At 39.0% G+C, this 25480-nt stretch overlaps 1 long non-coding RNA gene across 2 annotated transcripts in view; it reads right to left on the reverse strand.

Annotated features, from left to right (window-relative positions):
- The window catches only part of LOC133543121 (uncharacterized), a 30995-nt gene extending 7533 nt beyond the window's left edge, over positions 1–23462 (reverse strand). Inside the window, exons 1-2 of one of the 2 annotated variants that reach the window (XR_009804314.1) lie at positions 23336–23462; positions 15209–15268 (exon numbers count right to left, since the gene is read on the reverse strand). This is a non-coding gene — a long non-coding RNA (uncharacterized LOC133543121). Of the gene's footprint in view, positions 1–15208; positions 15269–23306 lie in introns of both variants that reach the window. The other variant, XR_009804315.1, reaches the window with a different exon arrangement.
- Positions 23463–25480: the final 2018 nt, after the last annotated feature.

Raw genomic sequence — 25480 nt, forward strand, 5'->3', positions numbered from 1 at the left:
TAAACGGTAGTGAAAATGATGAAAAGTTAAAATTAGGAGATAAAAAATAAATTATGAGATAAAAATATTGAAATTATTAGATAAAAAGTTGAATTTATGAAATAAAGTCACCACCATACCTGACGGTAGGTGTGGTGTTCCTGGGATTAAAGGCCTCACCTTTTCTCCTCCAAACATATTGCTGGGTATTGTGGCCAAACATCTCACTTTTTGTTTCATCTGACCTCACATGGACAAAGATAAGTTCTGTGGTCAGATGAAACAAAAATGGAGCTGTTTGGCCACAATACCCAGCAATATGTTTGGAGGAGAAAAGGTGAGGCCTTTAATCCCAGGAACACCATTCTACAGTCAAGCATGGTGGTGGTAGAATTATGCTCTGGGCCTGTTTTGCTGCCAATGGAACTGCTGCTTTAAATAGGACAATGAAAAAGGAGGATTAGCTCCAAATTGTTCTGGACAAGCTAAAACCATCAGCCCGGAGGTTGGGTCTTGGGTGCAGTTGGGTGTTCCAACAGGACAATGACCCCAAACACACCTCAAAAGTGGTAAAGGAATGGCTAAATCAGGCTAGAATGAAAGTTTTGGAATGGCCTTCCCAAAGTCCTGACTTAAATCAATCAATCAATCAATGTTTACTTATATAGCCCTAAATCACTAGTGTCTCAAAGGGCAGCACAAACCACTACGACATCCTCGGTAGGCCCACATAAGGCCAAGGAAAACTCACACCCAGTGGGACGTCGGTGACAATAATGACTATGAGAACCTTGGAGAGGAGGAAAGCAATGGATGTCGAGCGGGTCTAACATGATACTGTGAAAGTTCAATCCATAATGGATCCAACACAGTCGCAAGAGTCCAGTCCAAAGCGGATCCAACACAGCAGCGAGAGTCCCGTTCACAGCGGAGCCAGCAGGAAACCATCCCAAGCGGAGGCGGATCAGCAGCGCAGAGATGTCCCCAGCCGATACACAGGCAAGCAGTACATGGCCACCGGATCGGACCGGACCCCCTCCACAAGGGAGAGTGGGACATAGGAGAAAAAGAAAAGAAACGGCAGATCAACTGGTCTAAAAATGGAGTCTATTTAAAGGCTAGAGTATACAAATGAGTTTTAAGGTGAGACTTTAATGCTTCTACTAAGGTAGTATCTCGAACTGTTACCGGGAGGGCATTCCAGAGTATTGGACCCCGAACGGAAAACGCTCTATAGCCCGCAGACTTTTTTTGGGCTTTGGGAATCACTAATAAGCCGGAGTCCTTTGAACGCAGATTTCTTGCCGGGACATATGGTACAATACAATCGGCAAGATAGGATGGAGCTAGACCGTGTAGTATTTTATACGTAAGTAGTAAAACCTTAAAGTCACATCTTAAGTGCACAGGAAGCCAGTGCAGGTGAGCCAGTATAGGTATATATGTATGTATATAAAGGTATATACAGTATAGGTATATATGTATGCATATATGTATATAAAAGTATATACAGTATAGGTATATATGTATGTATATATGTATATGAAGGTATATACAGTATAGGTATATATGTATGTATATATGTATATAAAGGTATATACAGTATAGGTATATATGTATGTATATAAAGGCATATACAGTATAGGTATATATGTATGTATATATGTATATAAAGGTATATACAGTACAGGTATATATGTATGTATATATGTATATAAAGGTATATACAGTACAGGCGTAATGTGATCAAACTTTCTTGTTCTTGTCAAAAGTCTAGCAGCCGCATTTTGTACCAACTGTAATCTTTTAATGCTAGACATGGGGAGACTTAAGGTGTGGACAATGCTGAACAAACAAGTCCACATCGAAAAGCAACACATTTAGCTGAACTGCAGCAATTTTGTGGTGAAAAATGTAAGCAGAAGCTTGTGGATGGCTACCAAAAGCCCCTTATTGCAGTGAAACTTGCCAAGGGACATGTAAGCAAATATTAACATTGCTGTACGTATACTTTTGATTGCTCACATTTTCAGTAGAGCCATAATAAATTCATAAAAGAAGCAAACTTCATGAATGTTTTAGTGAGCAACAAGTATGTGCTCCAATCACTACATCACAAAAAAATAAGAGTTGTAGAAATGATTGGAAGGTCAACCCAGCCATGACATCATGTTCTTTACTTTCGACCACCATTGTATTTGTATATGACTTGTTTTTAACACTTTAGTGACTCCGACCCTTGTGGAGCCCCGGGACCTTTAACGTTCACCTAAATTGAGGGATCCCAGATGGTTTATAAGAGACTTGGACTGGCCTGCCTCAGGTGATGTTGAAACTAAAGTGTAGAAGAAGTGGGTGTTGGCGTTATCTGTGAGGTGTCAAACACTTTTGGAACTGCTCAGCATTTCCGCCCTCGACTTTTCCTTTGACTCAGTCAGGTTTTGATGCCAAGTGGCTTGTGTGGAGGTCTCGGCAGAGATGTGACCGAGCCCTTCCCGGACGTTCCACAACAAGAGCGGGTTGCCACGGTAACATGAGGTGGAAGTTGCGAGTGGCGATTGATTATTAGTGACAAGAGAAATTGTCAGTTAGCTTGGAAGTCAGAGGTCTTCGAGGCCATATTTCTGCTTGATTGACTTATCTTTTAATTCAGGTTGTTTTAACAAATGTAAACAAATACATTGATCAACACACTGTAGTGTAGTTTACACACATCTGACCCGTACTCACTGTACCTTGCAGAAATAACACAAAAACATGAATAATTCTAATTTAAATGAGCTTAGCATGAACTCTACTATTTAAATCACTTATTCTAATGCAGGGGTCACCAACCTTTTTGAAACCAAGAGCTACTTCTTGGGTACTGATTAATGCGAAGGGCTACCAGTTTGATACACACTTAAATAAATTGCCAGAAATAGCCAATTTGCTCAATTTACCTTTAATAAATAAATCTATATATATATAAAAATGGGTATTTCTATGTCATTCCGTTGTACATTTTTTTCCCTATTACGGAAGGTTTTTTGTAGAGAATAAATGATGAAAAAAACACTTAATTGAACGGTTTAAAAGAGGAGAAAACACAAAAAAAAATGAAAATCAAATTTTGAAACATAGTTTATCTTCAATTTCGACTCTTTAAAATTCAAAATTCAAACGAAAAAAATGAAGCTAATTTGAATCTTTTTGAAAAAATTAAAAAAATAATTTATGGAACATCCTTAGTAATTTTTCCTGATGAAGATTAATTCTAGAATTTTGATGACATGTTTTAAATAGGTTAAAATTCAATCTGCACTTTGTTAGAATATATAACAAATTGGACCAAGCTATATTTCTAACAAAGACAAATCATTATTTCTTCTAGATTTTCCAGAACAAAATTTTTAAAATAAATTCAAAAGCCTTTGAAATATGATTTAAATTTGATTCTACAGGTTTTCTAGATTTGCCAGAATATTTTTTTTGAACTTTGATCATAATAAAGTAGAAGAAATATTTCACAAATATTCTTCGTTGGAAAAACAAAAGCTAAAATGATTATTATTCTTTACAATAAAAAAAACAAATTTACCTGAACATTGATTTAAATTGTCAGGAAATAAAAAGAAGGAATTTAAAAGTTAAAAAGGTATATGTGTTAAAAAAAAAACCTAAAATAATTTTTAAGGTTGTATTTTTTCTTTAAAATTGTCTTTCTGACAGTTTTAAGAAGCAAAGTAAATAAATACATTAATTTATTTAAACAAGTGAAGACCAAGTCTTTAAAATATTTTCTTAGATTTTCAAATTCTATTTGAGTTTTGTCTCTCTTAGAATCAAAAATGTCGAGCAAAGCGAGACCAGCTTGCTAGTAAATAAATACAATTTAAAAAATAGAGGCAGCTCACTGGTAAGTGCTGCTATTTGAGCTATTTTTAGAACAGGCCAGCGGGCGACTCATCTGGTCCTTACGGGCGACCTGGTGCCCGCGGGCACCGCGTTGGTGACCCCTGGTCTAATGTATATGATGTGAGCATGTGAATCATTTCAAAAAATGATTGCGTTATAATAAATGAATGAAGATGAATCAAGTACGTGTTGAGGCTTAACACACATTATCACACGGTGTGCGGTCGCAATCAGGGACGGCCAATTTTGCTTCAAAACAGAATTTTAGACAAAACTCAGGTAACTTGCAGGTATAGCAATGACAAACTGTCTTATCGTCGATGCACATCAGGTTTCAAATAGCTTCTTAGAGAGAAACACGTACGCCAGGATGCCGCTAGCATGAATGCTACAAGGTTGTCAGCAAAAGTAGCAGAGTTAAGTTCAACATGAGCCAGCCCATGGAGGCCACATAACATCTGTGAAGACCAAGTCCTGCGATAAGAAGTCTTTCGTATCGCCACAGCTGATCCGTCCTAAAATATCTCAGAGAGGCACAATTTCAACAAGGATGAACTAACGGCGAGCATCAAGTTGCAACAACTGGATGGATGTGGATTTGTTTTGCTGTTAGTAATCACAAAGACCTGGGGTGGCATTCTACCAAAAACCAAGATCAGCGTTGTCACCAGAAAAAGGTAAACAAGCTACCGTATTTCCTTGAATTGCCGCCGGGGCGCTAATTCATTTAAAACCTCTTCTCACTCCGGCGTTTACCAGAGGCATGCGGTAAATATAGGCCTGCGCTTATAAATTTGAGTGTGATGTAAGGATACCATCAGGAAAAGCACATTTAATAAAAAAAACTTTATTATGGTCTTACCTTTACTTATAAATGAAGTCCATGCACAGCTCCTTCTGATCAAAAGCATCGATAACTCATTTATAGAAGTCTTCCTTATCTTTCTTCAGTTTTAAAAGTCCCTCTGTCTCGATGGATATCTTCCTTTATTACCTCCTGCTTTGATTGAAAGTCCAGTTTAGAAAACTGTTTTATTTTAGATATGTAATCCTCCATGTTAAAAGTGCAAGCGAGAGGAAAAAAATAAAGGATCGCTGCTCACTCTTGCTGCTTGTTGTCACTTCTTCTGCAGCCGAGCCGTCGCAAGAATGATCACTAGCGCCCTCTACCACCAGGAGGCGGGAGTCATTTAATGACTCATATTTGACACACGCAGCTACGGTATATTAATAAAACATAGCTGCTTACTGTTCTTTTTAGCACATTCAATAGCTTCGACCTTAAATCTTACTGAATAGCTCTTAATCTTCTTCCCTTTATGCGATTTCAAATGATTGAAATCAGCCTCCTCCATTTTGAAAATGATGACAGGTGAAGTGTCACTCGTGACGTGACGAGTTTGACCCGGCGGAAATTCTAGGCATACCGTATGCTAATTATTTAGCGAAACGAGTTTGACCCGGCGGATATTCTAGACATGCGCTAATAAAAATAATATTTTGCGAAACGAGTTTGACCCGGCGTTAATCCTGAGCCGGCGGTAATGCTAAGCATGCGCTAATTATTTTGTGAAACGAGTTTGACCCGGCAGTAATTCTAGGCAGGCGCATACTATATACCCGGCGGCAATTCAAGGAAATACGGTAGTTTGTTTCAACAGCTAAAGAAGAGTAAATGGTGCACTGAGTAAAGATCTTTATGTGAGTGTTTACTACATTATCTATTAGTAGCTGTTTGCTATATTATTACCAAGACTTTTAAAATGTGCACATCATTGGTACTGTACTTACTGTCACCAAGTGTTTCACCTATAAATGACTGGCGGTTCTGTGAGACATTTAAAAATGTTTCTGTATGACATTCTGACTACCATATTGGATTTGTATCCACATATTGGACAATTTTCCCTCGACAAATTCCAAAAATTCCCACATTTGCCGGAATTCCAAGTTTTCTGGGACATGTTTCCCATTCAGAATGAATTGGCCATTTTTCAAACTTCCATCATTTCCACATTTTTCCACCTATTCAAACCATTCCACCTTCAACATGTTCCATTCATCATGGACATTCAAACTATCATTTTTCCAAATTCCAAAAATTTCCAGGAATTCACAGAATTCCCCCTTTTTTCAACCCCCTTTTCAACCTTTTTTCTGGTGACTACTCCTTTCACATTTTTCAAACCATTTCAACCTTTTCCACTGTAAAAACATTCCTCTCATTCAGGACAAAAACAAAATTGGTTTTTAAACTGGAAAAATTCCTGTTTTTCCCGAAATTCCATAATACCATTTCCTAATTCAACATGTTACAACTTCAACATTTCTCGACTGATTTGAAAAATTCCAACACTAACCATTTCAACACAATCAGAACATTTACATTTTTTGAGCATTTTCATAAAAAATTCTTCTTTTCCCGAAATTCCCAAATTTCCATGAAATTCCCATTGAAAAGAATGGGAAATTTTTTCAAACTTGCACAATTCCCACATTTCTCCTCCAATTCTAATCATTCCAATTTCAGAATATTCAGAATTTCAGAATATTCAGCCTGTTCAGGAATCATGTTCTCCCTTTCAACAGTTATAAAACAAATTCCCAGATTTCCTGGAATTCCCATTTTTTAAGGACACTTACCCCATTCAAAATGAAATTATCCATTTTTCAAACATCCACAATTCCCACATTTTCAACCAAGTCAAACCTTTACACCTTCAATTCATCCTGGAAATTCAAACAACCATTTTTCCACATTCAACAAATTTTCAGGAATTCCTGTTTTTTCTAAACCTATTTCCAGCCTTTTTAGTGCGATGACTCCTTTCACATTTTTCAACACATTTCAACCGTTCCACTGTCAAAACATTCCGCTAACATCCCGCTTTTCCCAAAACCCCCAAATTGCCAGGAAGTTCCCATTGAAATGAATGGGACATTTTTTCAAAGTTGCACAATTCCCACATTTTTTCAGCTTATTCAAACCATTCCAACATCAAAACATTCCACTCATCCTGGACATTCAAACTAACATTTTCCCAACTTCCAAACCAATTTTCTGTTTTCCAGGAAATCCAAAGTTTTCAACATTCAAACCATTCCAACATTCAAACTATTCTAACATTCCTACTACATTTTGTCAGTTCCAACTTCAGCATTGGAGCATTCCTTCAGGAATTGTTTTATCTAGTTACAAACCCTGTTTCCATATTGGTTGGGAAATTGTGTTAGATGTAAATATAAACAGAATACAATGATTTGCAAATCCTTTTCAAGCCATATTCAGTTGAATATGCTACAAAGACAACATATTTGATGTTCAAACTCATAAACATTTTTTTGTTTTTTTGTGCAAATAATCATTAACTTTAGAATTTGATGCCAGCAACACGTGACAAAGAAGTTGGGAAAGGTGGCGATAAATACTGATAAAGTTGAGGAATGCTCATCAAATACTTATTGGAGCATACCACAGGTGTGCAGGCTAATTGGGAACAGGTGGGTGCCATGATTGGGTATAAAAACAGCTTCCCAAAAAATGCTCAGTCTTTGACAAGAAAGGATGGGGCGAGGTACACCCCTTTGTCCACAACTGCGTGAGCAAATAGTCAAACAGTTTAAGAACAACCTTTCTCAAAGTGCAATTGCAAGAAATTTAAGGATTTCAACATCTACGCTCCATAATATCATCAAAAGGTTCAGAGAATCTGGAGAAATCACTCCACGTAAGCGGCATGGCCGGAAACCAACATTTAATGACCGTAACCTTCGATCCCTCGGGCGGCACTGTATAAAGAACAGACATCAATCTCTAAAGGATATCACCACATGGGCTCAGGAACACTTCAGAAAACCACTGTCACTAAATACAGTTGATCGCTACATCTGTAAGTGCAAGCTAAAGCTCTACTATGCAAAGCGAAAGCCATTTATCAACAACATCCAGAAAAGCCAGTGGCTTTTCTGGGCCCGAGATCATCTAATATGGACTGATGCAAAGTGGAAAAGTGTTCTATGGTCTGACAAGTCCACATTTCAAATTGTATTTTGGAAATATTCGACATTGTGTCATCAGGACCAAAGGGGAAGCGAACCATCCAGACTGTTATTCACGCAAAGTTGAAAAGCCAGCATCTGTGATGGTATGGGGGTGCATTAGTGGCCAAGGCATGGGTAACTTACACATCTGTGAAGGCACCATTAATGCTGAAAGGTCCATACAGGTTTTGGAGCAACATATGTTGTCATCCAAACAAAGTTATCATGGACGCCCCTGCTTATTTCAGCAAAACAATGCCAAGACACATGTTACAACAGCGTGGCTTCGTAGTAAAAGAGTGCGGGTCATTCCTGGCCCGCCTGCAGGCCAGACATGTCTCCCATCGAAAATGTGTGGCGCTTTATGAAGCGTAAAATACGACAACAAGACCCCGGACTGTTGAACAACTTAAGCTGTACATCAAGCAAGAATGGGAAAGAATTCCACTTTCAAAGCTTCAACAATTAGTTTCCTCAGTTCCCAAACGTTTATTGGGTGTTGTTAAAAGAAAAGGTGATGTAACACAGTGGTGAACATGCCCTTTCCCAACTACTTTGGCACGTGTTGCAGCCATGAAATTCTAAGTTAATTATTATTTGCAAAAAAAAAAAAATTAAGTTTATGAGTTTGAACATCAAATATGTTGTCTTTGTAGCATATTTGACTGAATATGGGTTGAAAATGATTTGCAAATCATTGTATTCCGTTTATATTTACATTTAACACAATTTCCCAACTCATATGGAAACGGGGTTTGTGTGACGTGATGTCTTTTTGCTCTTCTTTTTTACATTTTTCTTTAATTTGATGTTGACGTCATTCTTTTTCAGGCATGCGTCGGACACCCCTGAAGACGGAGGTCCTTTTTCCAACTCCCCATCTATCAGTTCTGGCGTCCTTGGCCTGGAACACGTTGAAGACCTGAGTTGTAAAGGGACTTTATAGTAAATGACACTTCTTGTAAGTGGGCTCTGACCAATGTAAAACATGTGTTCCACTACACGGGGGAGGAGGGGCTTTAAAAAAAGCCTTCTATTGTACTCCCAGTTTAATGTTTAACTGCAGCCAGGACACAAACACAAAGTTATCTTTGACACTTTTCACTGTGATATCAGTACAGTGCAGCGATACCGAGTGTTCATAACCCACTTCTGTGTCAACTAGTCCTTCAGTCTGACTTGGTGACTCACTTTCAATTGGTTCCGACTGCAAATTATGTTGCCGTGGCGCCAAAGATGTTTGGATCTGTTAGAGTAGACCCTCAGGACACAATGTTCAGGGAAAAGTGTCTTCAGTCACGCTAAAGTAGACAAATCAAGACCAGGAAGAAAGAACAAGAAATATATCTCACAAAAAGTTACACTCTGAATGGTCAAGTCATTGCCAGACTTAACAATAGAAGATCAGATATTGGTATCAGTCTTAAATCAGCACAAAAAACCGTATGGGATAATGTGTTTGCATGTAAATTGGGGGATATCATGTGCAATACAAGCTGAGTGTTTACTTGTGTGTGACATCATGTGCGATACAAGCAGAGTGTTTACTTGTGTGTGATATCATGAGCGATGCACGCAGAGCGTTTACTTGTGTGTGATATCATGTGCGATACACGCAGAGTGTTTACTTGTGTGTGATATCATGAGCAATACAAGCATAGTGTTTACTTGTGTGTGATACACGCAGTGTTTACTTGTGTTTGATATCATGAGCAATACAAGCATAGTGTTTACTTGTGTGTGATATGTGCGATACACGCAGAGCGTTGACTTGTGTATGATATTATGTGCGATACATGCAGAGCGCTTACTTGTGTGCGATGTTATGTGCGATACAAGCAGTGTTTACTTGTGTGTGATGTTATGTGCGATACAAGCTGAGTGTTTACTTGTGTGTGATATCATGAGCAATACAAGCATGGTGTTTACTTGTGTGCGATACATGCAGAGCATTTACTTGTGTGTGATATCATGTGCGATACATGCAGAGCGTTTACTTGTGTGTGATGTTATGTTCAGAACAAGCAGAGTGTTTACTTGTGTGTGATGTTATGTGCGATACAAGCAGTGTTTACTTGTGTGTGATATCATGAGCAATTCAAGCATAGTGTTTACTTGTGTGCGATGTTATGTGCGATACAAGCAGTGTTTACTTGTGTGTGATGTTATGTGCGATACAAGCTGAGTGTTTCCTTGTGTGTGATATCATGAGCAATACAAGCATGGTGTTTACTTGTGTGCGATACATGCATTTACTTGTGTGTGATATCATGTGCGATACACGCAGAGCGTTTACTTGTGTGTGATATCATGTCCGATACACGCAGAGCTTTTACTTGTTTGCGATATCATGTGCGATACACACAGGGCGTTGACTTGTTTGTGATATTATGTGCGATACACGCAGAGCGTTGACTTGTGTGTGATGTCATGTGCGATACACGCAGAGCTTTTACTTGTGTGCGATATCACGTGCGATACACACAGGGCGTTGACTTGTGTGTGATATTATATGCGATACACGCAGAGCGTTGACTTGTGTGTGATGTCATGTGCAATACACGCAGGGCGTTGACTTGTGTGTGATATCATGTGTGATACACGCAGAGCGTTGACTTGTGTGTGATGTCATGTGCGATACACGCAGAGCGTTTACTTGTGTGTGATATCATGTACGATACAGGCAGAGTGTTTACTTGTGTGTGATATCATGTCCGATACACGCAGAGCTTTTACTTATGTGCGATATCATGTCCGATACACGCAGAGCTTTTACTTATGTGCGATATCATGTGCGATACACACAGGGCGTTGACTTGTGTGTGATATCATGTGCGATACACGCAGAGCGTTGACTTGTGTGTGAGTGATATCATGTGCGACACACACAGGGCGTTGACTTGTGTGAGATATCATGTGCGATACAGGCAGAGCAAACGTGTCCGCATCATTCAACTTTCTACATCATGAACTTAACCTATTCATGTTTGTGATCACGAGATTTCACCAAAAAAACAATTCCCACGCCACCTCAACTTAAAGACAGCATAAGTCCATTCCAGATGTTAATAATAAATATGTTAGTGTTTTTCATTGTTCTCTGTTTGACTCATTTCACTTCATCCACCCTCCTTTCACATTGCAGGCTACTAAACAATAGGATCCCTGCTGATACTGTATCAGACTGACATGATATATATTGGCATGATATCAGAAGTGCTGTTGAGGGAATGTCAGCTGGAGAAGGTGTGTACGTGTTTGAGTCCCAACAAAGTCTCCTACTGAGCTGACAGCAGCCAACATTTGGATTAGAGTGCAAGTGTGAATGTTCTTCTCATGGCTCAACTCCAAAACATTTACTGGACGCTGCGATGGCACGTCGCTGGCTGAGGATGACTCATCACTTCTTCACCCGGGAGCTCAGCAAACTAATCCTGTCCAACACTGCAGACATGATGGCATTGATCCCACCATGGTTGCAGAGCAGATACAACACACAGCAACATCAAACACATGAAAGCAGGAAGGAAACACAAAGGACATAAAAGACCGTAAAAGAGCATTAACAATATACATCTCCGTCAACATCAACATATACATCAACAATCTGCATCTACATCAACAGTCTACATCTACATCAACAAACTATATCTCCAGTCTACATCTACACCTCCATCAACAATCTACATCTCCATCTCCATCAACAACATACATCTACATTAACAATCTCCACTACATCAACATCTCCATCTCCATCAACAATCTACATCTCCATCAACAATCTCCATCTACATCAACAATCTATATCTACAATTTACATCTAAATCCCCATCAACAATCTACATCTCCATCAACAATCTACATCAACAATCTACATCTCCATCAAAATCTACATCAACATCTCCATCAACAATCTACATGTACATCAACAATCTCCATCTCCATCTACATCAACAATATACATCTCCATCTACATCAAAAATCTAAATCTCCATCAACAATCTAAATCTCCATCAACAATCTAAATCTCCATCAACAATCTGCATCTACATCAAAAAACCTACATCTCCATCAACCATCAACATCTTCATCAACAATCTCCATCTACATCAACAATCTACATCTTCATCAACAATCTACAACTCCATAAACAATCTACATCTCCATCAACCATCTACATCACCATCAACAATCTATATCTACATCAAAAATCTACATTTACATCAACAATCTCCATCTCCATCAACAATCTCCATCTCCATCAACAATCTACATACATCAACACTCTAAATCGCCATCTATATCAGTGGTTCTTAATCAGGGTTCAATCGAACCCTTGGGGTTCGGTGAGTCGGCCTCAGGGGTTCAGTGGATCCTCCACTCAAGCCACACCCGACTCATCGTGTACATAAAAACTTCTCCCTATCGGCATATTAGGGATACGGCAACAGCAGAACCTAAACTGATTTGCAGGTGTGTAATTTGTTAGGAGTTCATGCACTGTGTTGTTTTATTCTTTGAACAAGATGATGTTCAAGCACAGTTGTGCACCAGTAAAAGATCATATAACTTTGTCTTGAATTTGAATTTTTTTTTATTTTTCACTCAAGAAGGCATCGGTGGATGCGCATATGAAACTGGTGGGGTTCAGTACCTCCAACAAGGTTAAGAACCACTGATCTATATCAACAATCTCCATCTCCATCAACAATCTACATCTACACTCTAAATCTCCATCAACATCAGGGGTCGGCAACCTTTACCACCCAAAGAGCCATTTTGACCCCTTTCACAAAATAAAGAAAACAATGGGAGCCAAAAAACTCTTTTGAAATTTAAAATGAAATAACACTGCATACAGAGACTTTTTTTTTTTTTGCTTTGTGCTATATATAAACCAGGGGTCTCAGAACACGCGGCCCGCACCTTCATGAGAAAATGTAATGTTAGTGCGGCCCGCGAGTTTTACATGAATGCCTCTTGACAACATCACACTTATGTTGAAGAGGTTCATTTAGCTTACTGACGTGTATTTATAAATGGTTGATTTATATAGGCTAGTAAGGTACGTTACTAGCCTATATAAATCAACCATTTACATCCGTGCGTCGGTTGAGGTGGGTGGGGTTTGGGGGCGGGGTTTAGTGCTAGCGGGTGTGTTAATGTAGCCAGGAAGAGTCAGGGATGCATGGGATTCTGGGTATTTGTACTGTTGTGTTTATGTTGTCTTACAGTGTGGATGTTCTCCCGAAATGTGTTTGTCATTTTTGTATGGTGTGGGCTCACAGTGTGGTGCATATTAGTAAGAGTGTTAAAGTTGTTTATATCACAACCCTCAGTGTAACTTGTATGGCTTTTGAGCAAGCATGCCTTGCAGGTACATGTGTGAGTTGACAAGAACTGTGTATAGCATGCGACCGGCCGACAAGCAGGTAGCATTGTGTAAAAGCGGGCGCGACGACATGTTACGGAGGAAGTTACATGTTAAAGAGGAAGTTAAAAGCATTGCCATCATGGCACGCACTCAATATTGTAGACCGGGTGAAGACCAGCCCCCGAGTGATTCCCGGGAGAGGCACCAAACTCCGGGAACCTCTCGAAATAATCGGGGGGGTTGTTGATTTTGCAGCTGAGCCACATCAGAGTGACCAAAGAGCTGCATGCGGCTCCGGAGCCGCGGGTTGCCGACCCCTGATCTACATCAACAATCTCCATCTCCATCAACAATCTACATCTACATCAACACTTTAAATCCCCATCTACAACAATCTCCATCTCCATCTACATTAACAATCGACAGCTCCCTCAACAATCTACATCTCCATCAACAATCTACATCTCCATCAACATTTTACACCTCCATCTACATCAACAATCTACATCTCCATCTCCATCAACAATCTGCATCTCCATCTACAGTACATCAACAATCTCCATCAACAATCGACAGCACACTCAACAATCTCCATCTCCATCAACAATCTACATCTTCATGTACATCAACAATCTACATCTTCTTATATATCAACATTTTACACCTTCATCTACATCAACAATCTACATCTCCATCTACATCAACAATCTGCATCTCCATCTACAGTACATCAACAATCTCCATCTACATCAACAATCTGCATCTCCATCTACATCAACAATCTACATCTTCATGTACATCAACATTCTACATAAACATTTTACACCTACATCTACATCAACAATCTACATCTCCATCAACAATTTGCATCTCCATCAACAATCTCCATCTCCATCAACAATCTACATCTACATCAACACTTTAAATCCCCATCTACAACAATATCCATCTCCATCTACATTAACAATCGACAGCTCCCTCAACAATCTACATCTCCATCAACAATCTACATCTCCATCAACATCAACAATCTGCATCTCCATCTATAGTACATCAACAATCTCCATCAACAATCGACAGCACACTCAACAATCTCCATCTCCATCAACAATCTACATCTTCATGTACATCAACAATCTACATCTTCTTCTACATCAACATTTTACACTTTCATCTACATCAACAATCTACACCTCCATCTACATCAACAATCTGCATCTCCATCTATAGTACATCAACAATCTCCATCAACAATCGACAGCACACTCAACAATCTCCATCTCCATCAACAATCTACATCTTCATGTACATCAACAATCTACATCTTCTTCTACATCAACATTTTACACTTTCATCTACATCAACAATCTACACCTCCATCTACATCAACAATCTGCATCTCCATCTACATCAACAATCTGCATCTACATCTACATCAACAATCTACATCTTCATGTACATCAACAATCTACATAAACATTTTACACCTACATCTACATCAACAATCTACATCTCCATCAACAATTTGCATCTCCATCTACATCAACAATCTCCATCTACATCAACATCAACAATCTACATCTCCGTCTACACCAACCTATGTACATCTCCATCAACAGTATGATTTGCCTGAGTGGCTGGACAGGACATATTGTAAAACAAATAAAATAGGGTTTTTGATTTTTTGAATGGATGAAAAATGGATAAGAATAACAATGTGGACTATTGAGAAGATACGTAGATGCCGATGATATCAGCAGGTGTGTGGGTGACCACACTGGAAGTCATTAAAGATGCGCACACACGCACACACACACGCACACACTCAGGACGGGACATAAAGATCAGCAGCTGTACTTCCTGTCGTCACCATGACTCACTCGCTCCTGTCTAGACACGGTCAGCTTGGCAACTCACCTGGGAAGGTGGGCGGGGCCAGGTGAAGTCAGCCTCATTTCAGGAAATATGTGGCGTGACCTGCGGCGTGATGAAAGTCACCTTTAGTCAGTTAAAGACACAGACTTTCCCAAACTAAATGACGTGTTTAAGTGTGAATAATGGAAAGATCTCCTGCAGACATCTTGTGTTCACACCAAGACGCCACAGCACCCGTGCCAGCCTGAACCATGGGCAGAGGGTGCCGGGTCACAGTTCACACCCACGCCATGATTTAGTGCTGGCCGGCCGCAGGTGTACACTTGACTTTTGGCAGGGAGGTGACGATGGACCTGACCAAAGACTTTTCTAGTAAGTGCTGATGTTGCATTCTGCACGCCAACATGTCACACACGTCCAGTCCTTCCAGCCGAGACTGTCTTAGTCCGCTCCAGGACTGGCATAGCAACACATATCACCTCATCACGACATTCAATTTGGTTTTTATCCCATGTGGGACGAAGCGGAAGTACAGAATATTCATAGTTTGTGTGTGTGTGTGTGTACAAATGGAAATGAATAAAAAGAGTAAAAGCATGTAGTTGAAATATTGTGTTGATGTTGTTCAACATCAACATTTTGGATAAAAACAGGCGTTGATTGTAGGAATGCGAGCAGGAGTGATACATGAGGTGTCACAGACCACGCCCCCACCTGCAAACCTACAACACTTGAAAAAATATACCTGCACTTGTCACTTTTGAAAAAACACACAAAATGGTGGCTGCTTGAGCAACAATCGTGTTCCCATGTTTAGTTTTTACTAATTGTTTTTTATCTATCTCAGCTACAATTGGGCGGAAGGCGGCGTACACCCTGGACAAGTCGCCCCTCATCGCAATGGAGTGACCCCCGCGACCCCAAAAGGGACAAGTGTTAGAAAATGGATGAAAGGATGGATGGATAAGTTTTTACCAAGTCTGCACTTTGTCTGTTATTATTATTATTGTTATTGGCTTTTATCTAGTCTGCACTTTTTATTATTACTATTATCAAAATTATCGACTCCTCTTTGTCTTATTCTTTTTATTTTCCTATGTTTAATGATGATGAATTGATTAACGAGGACTTAAACAAGTTGAAAAACGTATTGGGGTGTTACCATTTAGTGGTCAATTGTGCAATCTACTACAAAACCTGTTTCCATATGAGTTGGGAAATTGTGTTAGATGTAAATATAAACAGAATACAATAATTTGCAAATCATTTTCAACCCATATTCAGTTGAATATGCTACAAAGACAACATATTTGATGTTCAAACTGATAACACTTTTTTCCCCCCAAATAATCTTTAACTTTACAATTTGATGCCAGCAACATGTGACAAAGAAGTTGGGAAAGGTGGCAATAAATACTGATAAAGTTGAGGAATGCTCATCAAACACTTATTTGGAAAATCCCACAGGTGTGCAGGCTAATTGGGAACAGGTGGGTGCCATTATTGGGTATAAAAGCAGCTTCCATGAAATGCTCAATCTTTCACAAACAAGGATTGTGAAACCACTTTGTGAACAAATCGTGAGCAAATTATCAAACAGTTTAAGAACAACCTTTCTCAAAGTGCAATTGCAAGACATTTAGGGATTTCACCATCTGCGGTCCGTAATACCATCAAAAGGTTCAGAGAATCTGGAGAAATTACTGCACGTAAGCGATGGTATAACGGAACTTTGATCCCTCCGGCGGTACTGCATCAAAAAGCGACAGTGTGTAAAGGATATCACCACATGGGCTCAGGAACACTTCAGAAAACCACTGTCAGTAACTACATCTGTAAGTGCAAGTTAATACTACTATGCAAAGCCAAAGCCATTTATCAACAACACCCAGAAACGCCGCCGGCTTAGCTGGGCTTGAGCTCAGCTAAGATGGACTGATGCAAAGTGGAAAAGTGTTTTGCGGTCTGACGAGTCCACATTTCAAAATGTTTTTTGGAAACGGTGAACGTTGTGTCCACCGGACCAAAGAGGAAAAGAACCATCAGGAATGTTCTAGGTACAAAGTTGAAAAGGCAGCATCTGTGATGGTATGGGGGTGCATTAGTGCCCAAGGCATGGGTAACTTACACATCTGTGAAGGCACCATTAATGCTGAAAGGTCCATACAGGTTTTGGAGCAACATATGTTGCCATCCAAGCAACGTTATCAGGGACGCCCCTGCTTATTTCAGCAAGACAATGCCAAGTCACTTGTTACAACAGCGTGGCTTCATAGTAAAAGAGTGCGGGTACTAGACCGGCTTCCCTGTAGTCTAGACCTGTCTCCCATTGAAAATGTGTGGCGCATTATGAAGCCTAAAATACGACAGCGGAGACCCCGGACTGTTGAAGGACTGAAGCTCTACATAAAACAAGAATGGGAAAGAATTCCACTTTCAAAGCTTCAACAATTAGTTTCCTCAGTTCCCAAACGTTTATTGAGTGTTGTTAAAAGAAAAGGTGATGTAACACAGTGGTGAACATGCCCTTTCCCAACTACTTTGGCACGTGTAGCAGCCATGAAATTCTAAGTTGATTATTATTTGCCCCCCAAAAAATTAGTTTGAACATCAAATATGTTGTCTTTGTAGCATATTCAACTGAATATGGGTTGAAAAGGATTTGCAAATCATTGTATTCTGTTTTTATTTACATCTAACACAATTTCCCAACTCATATGGAAACGAGGTTTGGAATAAAATTTTCAATCAATGTTAGATGTGTGTTGTTGTTGGGGACAACTGTTGTAAATTAGCTTTGGCTAGCAACACTATGATGCATACATAGGATAACTGTTTTCAGATATCTATGTTTCTGTATCAAATTTTTAACATTGATTAATTTCATTGACAAGCAATTCTATTATGGTCATACTCTTGTTTGCCAGCAGCTACCATTTCAGTACTATTCAATATGTTTGCTCCTTCTCAACTCTGTGCTAATATTCTTTTCACAAAATACAACCAATAGTACGTTAATTTTAAATCTTACTTGTGAAAAGTAATCCCCCGATTCCTATTTTCAACAGTCCGCTCATTTGAGCAGGAAAATGCTGAACACCATCTTTGTTCTCTACCTGTCAACTGTCAGTTTAGCATCTTTGTTTTCTACCTGTCAACTGTCGGTTTAGCATCTTTGTTTTCTACCTGTCGACTGTCAATTTAGCATCTTGGTTTTTTACCTGTCGACTGTCACTTTAGCATCTTTGTTTTCTACCTGTCAACTGTCAGTTTAGCATCTTTGTTTTCTACCTGTCAACTGTCGGTTTAGCATCTTTGTTTTCTACCTGTCAACTGTCAGTTTAGCATCTTTGTTTTCTACCTGTCAACTGTCAGTTTAGCATCTTTGTTTTCTACCTGTCAACTGTCAGTTTAGCATCTTTGTTTTCTACCTGTCAACTGTCAGTTTAGCATCTTTGTGTTCTACCTGTCAACTGTCAGTTTAACATCTTTGTTTTCTACCCGTCAACTGTCAGTTTAGCATCTTTGTTTTTACCTGTCGACTGTCAGTTTAGGATCTTTGTTTTCTACCTGTCAACTGTCAGTTTAGCATCTTTGTTTTCTACCCGTCGACTGTCAGTTTAGCATCTTTGTTTTTACCTGTCGACTGTCAGTTTAGGATCTTTGTTTTCTACCTGTCAACTGTCAGTTTAACATCTTTGTTTTCTACCCGTCAACTGTCAGTTTAGCATCTTTGTTTTCTACCTGTCAACTGTCAGTTTAGCATCTTTGTTTTCTACCTGTCAACTGTCAGTTTAGCATCTTTGTTTTCTACCTGTCTAACACTAGCCTGCTAGCTTTTCTCCAGCTACTTTTGCAGGTATAACCGTCCTGAAGATTTGTGAATTCACCCTAAAATCAAAGTTGCAGTAACATTCTCACTCTGGATTGGTGGCTCATGTTGAAGTAGGAAGTGTTTTTTGTCACCTGCCGCAATCTTGCTAGCATGCTAACTGCTATCGTTGCTAGCAAAATGGGCTCGATGAAGTGTCAGAAGGGTGTGTGGTATCAGTAATGGAAATGTTCCTTCACAATAATAACACGTATAAATCAGTGTAGTAACTCCTAAACCAGCCCATAAATGAAGTGTTTTAGGGCGGGATGTCGTATTACGCTGGTGTTTATGGAACTTATGAGTCACTCTATGATTTATGTATTTATGGAGTAGAAATTTGTGTTTTTGTGTGAAGAACTAAAACACAGAATTATCATCACTTTCACCACCCTCGTGTTTTTGTTCACTTCCATTTGCTCTTTTCTGGAGCTTCTTGGGACAAATGTTCTGCACGTTGATATAAGTGCATGTTTTATAAATACTAGAAAATATTAAATTAAAGCAATCTTAAATTGTCACTGAAATTGATCTTCAGAATTGATATACTTTGTACATGTTTGTGTTAATGCTTACTAGAGACTGATATGTTTTTTTCAGGTCCAATACTGATATCGATTACGAGTAGTCAAGGAGACCAACAAGCGATATTTGAAGGTAATATTCATTAACAGTAAAAGTCATGTAGAGATGAATATTATATGTCGGTAAACATCTGGACATTTTTTAACATTATGTTTTAGTAAAGATGTGACCAGTAGTGACATAACGTTGGATGTTGTGTTTAAAATATGATTGAAAACTAGGAATCTCAAGAAACAATTATGAGAAATGAAGATGGATTTAGCATCAGAATTAGCTTGATTTGATATTTATTTCATTACACCGTGGCAATATCTGGGAGAGACAACACTAATGTGACGAGGAGGAGGAGAACGGCTGTGATTTAGGAGTGGTCAGGTTTTTTCAGAGCTGATACTGATACCGATTATTAGTAGTCAAGGAGGCCGATAAGTGCTATATTCATTTGGAGTAAAAGTTATTAAAGATTAATATTATATGTTAGTAAACATCTGGACAAGTTGTTTTTTAACATTATTTTTTTAGGAAAGGTGTGACCAGTAGTGACATAATGTTTGCTGTTGTGTTTAATTGATCATCAAACACCTTTATTAGGTCTGTCTAAGAGGAACATCATCATGTTATTTCTAAATATAGAACATCCGTCACAATGAGTTTGTGATGAACCCCAAGATGCAGAGATGGCGGCAGGCATTGTGCGGGAAAACATGATTTAATTTAACACTAAAACAAGAACAAACAAAAAGGTACACACAAAAGGCGCACACAAGGCGGAGAACAAACTTGGCTATGAACAAAAACTAGCACAAAAGCTAACTGTGGACTAGAAACAAAAATACTTACTGTGACACGAAGGAACCATGACATGAGCAGACACAGCTACAACCATAAGTATTAATGACAGGTAGGGGTGACAATAATCCAGCACTGACTTGAAGGGAAGGCAGCTCTAAATAGCACCTGGCTGATTGACGCCAGGTGTGGCCAGGTGCCAATCAGCCACAGCTGGGGAGACACAGCACTCAGGGAGACAAAGAGGAAACGGACAAAATAAGAGCGCTGACAGGAAATACTACACAGAGAGGACAAATTAAAACACAACCAAACTGTCAGGGGCAAGCCTGACAACATCTCCCGGGAAAATTGGTCAAAATATGACATTTCTCTACACCACAAAATCTCATCTACTCCATTTATACACTTTTATAACACTTAATGGATTTATTACATTGTAAAGTTTCCTCCTGAAATATTGTCAACATTTAAAAACAACAATCCTTCGCATTGATTATAGTTGAGACATTTTTCAAGATGGCCGACATCATAAAGTATGAGAATGTGTGAGCTCTTGCCTGCTCTTCTTTACTGATATAATCATCTCATATCTGTCAAGATATTTACACAAAGTTTGCATTTTTTAAAGAGAAATCTCTCCTGTCTTCATGTGGTCCATCTTTGTCACGTTACTTAATTGAATGACGGAACATGAAACTGGTGGCGCTCCTCTAATGAGCCCACACTGCCAGTGTTACAAATGGAGGCGTGTCGAGCGACTCCATCGCCTCAGTAGCCAAAACTAACAAAACGGGAGGAAGAAGCCAGGAAAAAAAGGACAAAAACTGGAATTCCCAGCTAACATAGTAAGTTTGGACAGGTGAGCAGAGGAGACGAACTGCAGGAGGGAGAAGAATTCTCACAAGAACTCCAATAAAGGCCCTGTCATATATCCAAACATATTTGGGGAACATTAAGGACAAAGAGTCATTTTTACTTTTAAATTAAGTAAATAAATGGACAATTGGGCTCCAGCAAAAAAACAACTTTTCTCATCCTGGACAGAAGTATTTGCTACTACTATCTACTTGTCTAGTTATTATTCTTGGTATCATATGTGTAGATATTGTATTTGTTGGTGCAGTCCTGTTGTAGTTGGGGAAAAAAAACAAAAAAATGCCAATACCGATCGGTCAAAATGTCAAATATTGGTGCCAATAATCAATTGATCTCAACTACTTATGCAAGCAATATAAATTATGGGCCTGCTTATTACGAGAACCAAAGCACATGTCATTCAAACACTAATAAATAGTCGGGGTTTTCAGTTAAATTGCAATTGTAATTTTGGTAACAATTCTTAATTGGTTAAAAAAAAGACATACACATATTTTTTCAATCAGTCCTGTCTAGCCACTGAAACAAATCATAAAGTTAATGTAGATCAGGGGTGTCCAAAGTGTGGCCCGCAGCTAATTGTTTACTGGCCCGCCACACATTGTGTTACTAGTGTTTTAGTGAGATTATAGTACCTGAAAGTCGGAGGGGTGTGGCTAAAGGCTAAAGCTTCCCACCTTCATCTTTCTACTTTGACTTCTCCATTATGTCCCCCTCCCTTGTGGAGGGGGTCCGGTCCGATGACCATGGATGAAGTACTGGCTGTCCAGAGTCGAGACCCAGGATGGCCCGCTTGCCTGTGTATCGGTTGGGGACATCTCTACGCTGCTGATCCGCCACCGCTTGAGATGGTCTCCTGTGGACGGGACTCTCGCTGCTGTCTTGGATCCGCTTTGAACTGAACTCCCGCGGCTGTGTTGGAGCCACTATGGATTGAACTTTCACAGTATCATGTTAGACCCGCTCGACATCCAATGCTTTCGGTCCCCTAGAGGGGGGGGTTGCCCACATCTGAGGTCCTCTCCAAGGTTTCTCATAGTCAGCATTGTCACTGGCGTCCCACTGGATGTGAATTCTCCCTGCCCACTGGGTGTGAGTTTTCCTTGCCCTTTTGTGGGTTCTTCCGAGGATGTTGTAGTCGTAATGATTTGTGCAGTCCTTTGAGACATTTTGTGATTTGGGGCTATATAAATAAACATTGATTGATTGATTGATAATTGAACAAATTGCAAACGATTCAGCAACACAGACGCCCAGAATACTGTGTAATTATGTGATTAAAGCAGACTACTTTTAGCTTGGATCGGGCTGGAAGAACATGTCCGCTACAACCCGAGACGTCAAACGCACGCGTCATCATTCCGCGACATTTTCAACACGACACTTTGCGGGAAATTTAAAATTGCACTTCAGTAAACTAAAAAGGTCATATTGGCATGTGTTGCTATGTTAATATTTCATCATTGATATATAAACTATCAGACTGCGAGGTCAGTAGTAGTGGCTTTCAGTAGGCCTTTAAACAAAAAAATATAATAAAAATTTGACTTATTTTAACATTTTAATAACTGAGACCCTTTATGGTCCCCGGGACCCCTAAAGGTGAACTACATTTTAAAAAATACATCTATTTTGTTATGTTTGAAAATGAAAAACATCAACATGGCCCACATGATTTAATTCTTCCGTGTGTGGCCCTCTGTGGAAAAAGTTTGGACACCCCTGATGTAGATGATCTATATCTGCTCTACACTTTTACTTTAGAAAAGAGAAGTGTTGTCTTATTAGTATTCGACTTTATTAAATGTTTAGAAGAAAATTCAACCAAACATTTCATAAGAACTTAACAGAATCCTGGTTTATTGACTAGAATTCTACTGTAGAATTGTATTCGACAAACCAGGTTTCTGTTAAGTAATATATACATATTTTACATCTATTATATGGAGGAATGTAGTCAACCATAGAACTAACCAACAATGTTACTAAAAAAAAGTATTAATTTTGAATAATTACCTCCAAGAATGGCGCGAACAGACTGTTACCTGTTAGCTCCTGTTAGCATGTAGCATTGTCTTCTTCTACGGACCTTGCCACAGCCGAACAGGCTGCAGTGACCACGCTCGCCCCCTAGTGGACAAGAGCCAGTGTGTGACAGTCGGACGTGAGAAAGACGTGCTGACGGCAGCAGTGCATTGTGGGAGAAGGGGGCGGAGTTCAGCACCTGGGAAGGCGGGGAGGGAGAGAGTGAGTCACGTGACTTCCCGGCAGGAGGAGCAATGAGACTTTTACCTTTAATCAACTATGACGTCATCGTGCTGCCAGGAAGTGTGGGAATGTTCCTCCAGCACGGGGGAAGAGTGGACGCTCACACGTGTTTGTGTTTGTGTTCGTGTCCGCCATCACCTTCTTTATGTTTGTTTCACGCAATAAGTCCTCATGACCTCCATACCGGAAGTGAGGGGCATGTCAACGCACTCACACTTCCATCCATTTCATACCGCTTGTCCCGCTACATTACCAACACGTATTTTGATACCAGTACCAAAGTGTATTTTGATATTAGCGCCAGAAATAGTATTTTCTTACCAGTACCAGTACTAAACACTTTAGTACAGGTACTGGTATGAAAATACACTTCAGACTAAAGTGTATTTTGATACCAGTACCTGTATTAAAGAGTATTTTGATACCAATATCAGTACTTAAGTGTATTTTGATACCAGTACCAGTAAGAGTATTTGGATACCAGGACTACAGTGTATTTATATACCAGTACTAAAGTGTATTTTGATACCAGTGTCAGTACTGAAGTGTATTTTGATACCAGTACTCAAGTGTATTTTGACACCAGTGCCAGTAAGAGTATTTTAAAACCAGTACTAAAGTGTACTTTGATACCAGTACCAAAGTGTATTGTGATAACAATATCAGTACACAAGTGTATTTTGATAACAGTACCAGTACTAAAATGTATTTTGATACCAGTAACTGTACTAAAGTGTATTTTGATACCAGTACCAGTACTCAAGTGTATTTTGATACCAGTATCAGTAAGAGTATTTTGATACCAGTACTAAAGTGTATTTTGATACTATTGCCAGTAAGAGTATTTTGATACCTGTACTAAAGTGTGATTTGATACCAGTGCCAATACTAAAGTGTATTTTGTTACAAGTACCTATATTAAAGAGTATTTTGATACCAATACCAGTGCTAAAATGTATTTTAATACCAGCACCTGTGCTAAAGAGTATTTTGATACCATTACCAGTACTAAAATGTATTTTGATACCAGTACCTGTACTAAAGAGTATTTTGATACCAGTACCAGTACTCAAGTGTATTTTGATACCAGTATCAGTAACTGTATTTTGGTACTATTGCCAGTAAGAGTATTTTGATACCTGTACTAAAGTGTGATTTGATACCATTACCAGTACTAAAATGTATTTTGATACCAGTACCAGTACTAAAGAGTATTTTGATACCAGTACCAGTACTCAAGTGTATTTTGATACCTGTGCCAGTAAGAGTATTTTGATACCAGTACTAAAGTGTATTTTGATACCAGTACCAGTACTAAAGAGTATTTTGATACCAGTACCAGTGCTAAAATGTATTTTAATACCAGCACCTGTACTAAAGAGTATTTTGATACCTGTACCAGTGCTAAAGTGTATTTTGATACCAGTACCTGTATTAAAGAGTATTTTGATACCAATATCAGTACTTAAGTGTATTTTGATACCAGTACCAGTAAGAGTATTGGGATACTTGTACTACAGTGTATTTATATACCAGTACTAAAGTGTATTTTGATACCAGTGTCGGTACTTAGGTGTATTTTGATACCAGTATCAGTACTAAAGAGTATTTTGATACCAGTACCTGTATTAAATAGTATTTTGATACCAGTGCCAGTACTCAAGTGTATTTTGATACCAGTGCCAGTAAGAGTATTTTGATACCAGTACCAAAGTGTATTGTGATAACAATATCAGTACACAAGTGCATTTTGATAACAGTACCAGTACTAAAATGTATTTTGATACCAGTACCTGTACTAAAGAGTATTTTGATACCAGTACCGGTACTCAAGTGTATTTTGATACCAGTATCAGTAAGAGTATTTTGATACCAGTACTAAAGTGTATTTTGAAACTATTACCAGTAGGAGTATTTTGATA

The sequence above is a fragment of the Nerophis ophidion genome, linkage group LG25, assembly GCF_033978795.1.
Source record: "Nerophis ophidion isolate RoL-2023_Sa linkage group LG25, RoL_Noph_v1.0, whole genome shotgun sequence".
Classification (NCBI taxonomy): Eukaryota; Metazoa; Chordata; class Actinopteri; order Syngnathiformes; family Syngnathidae; genus Nerophis; species Nerophis ophidion.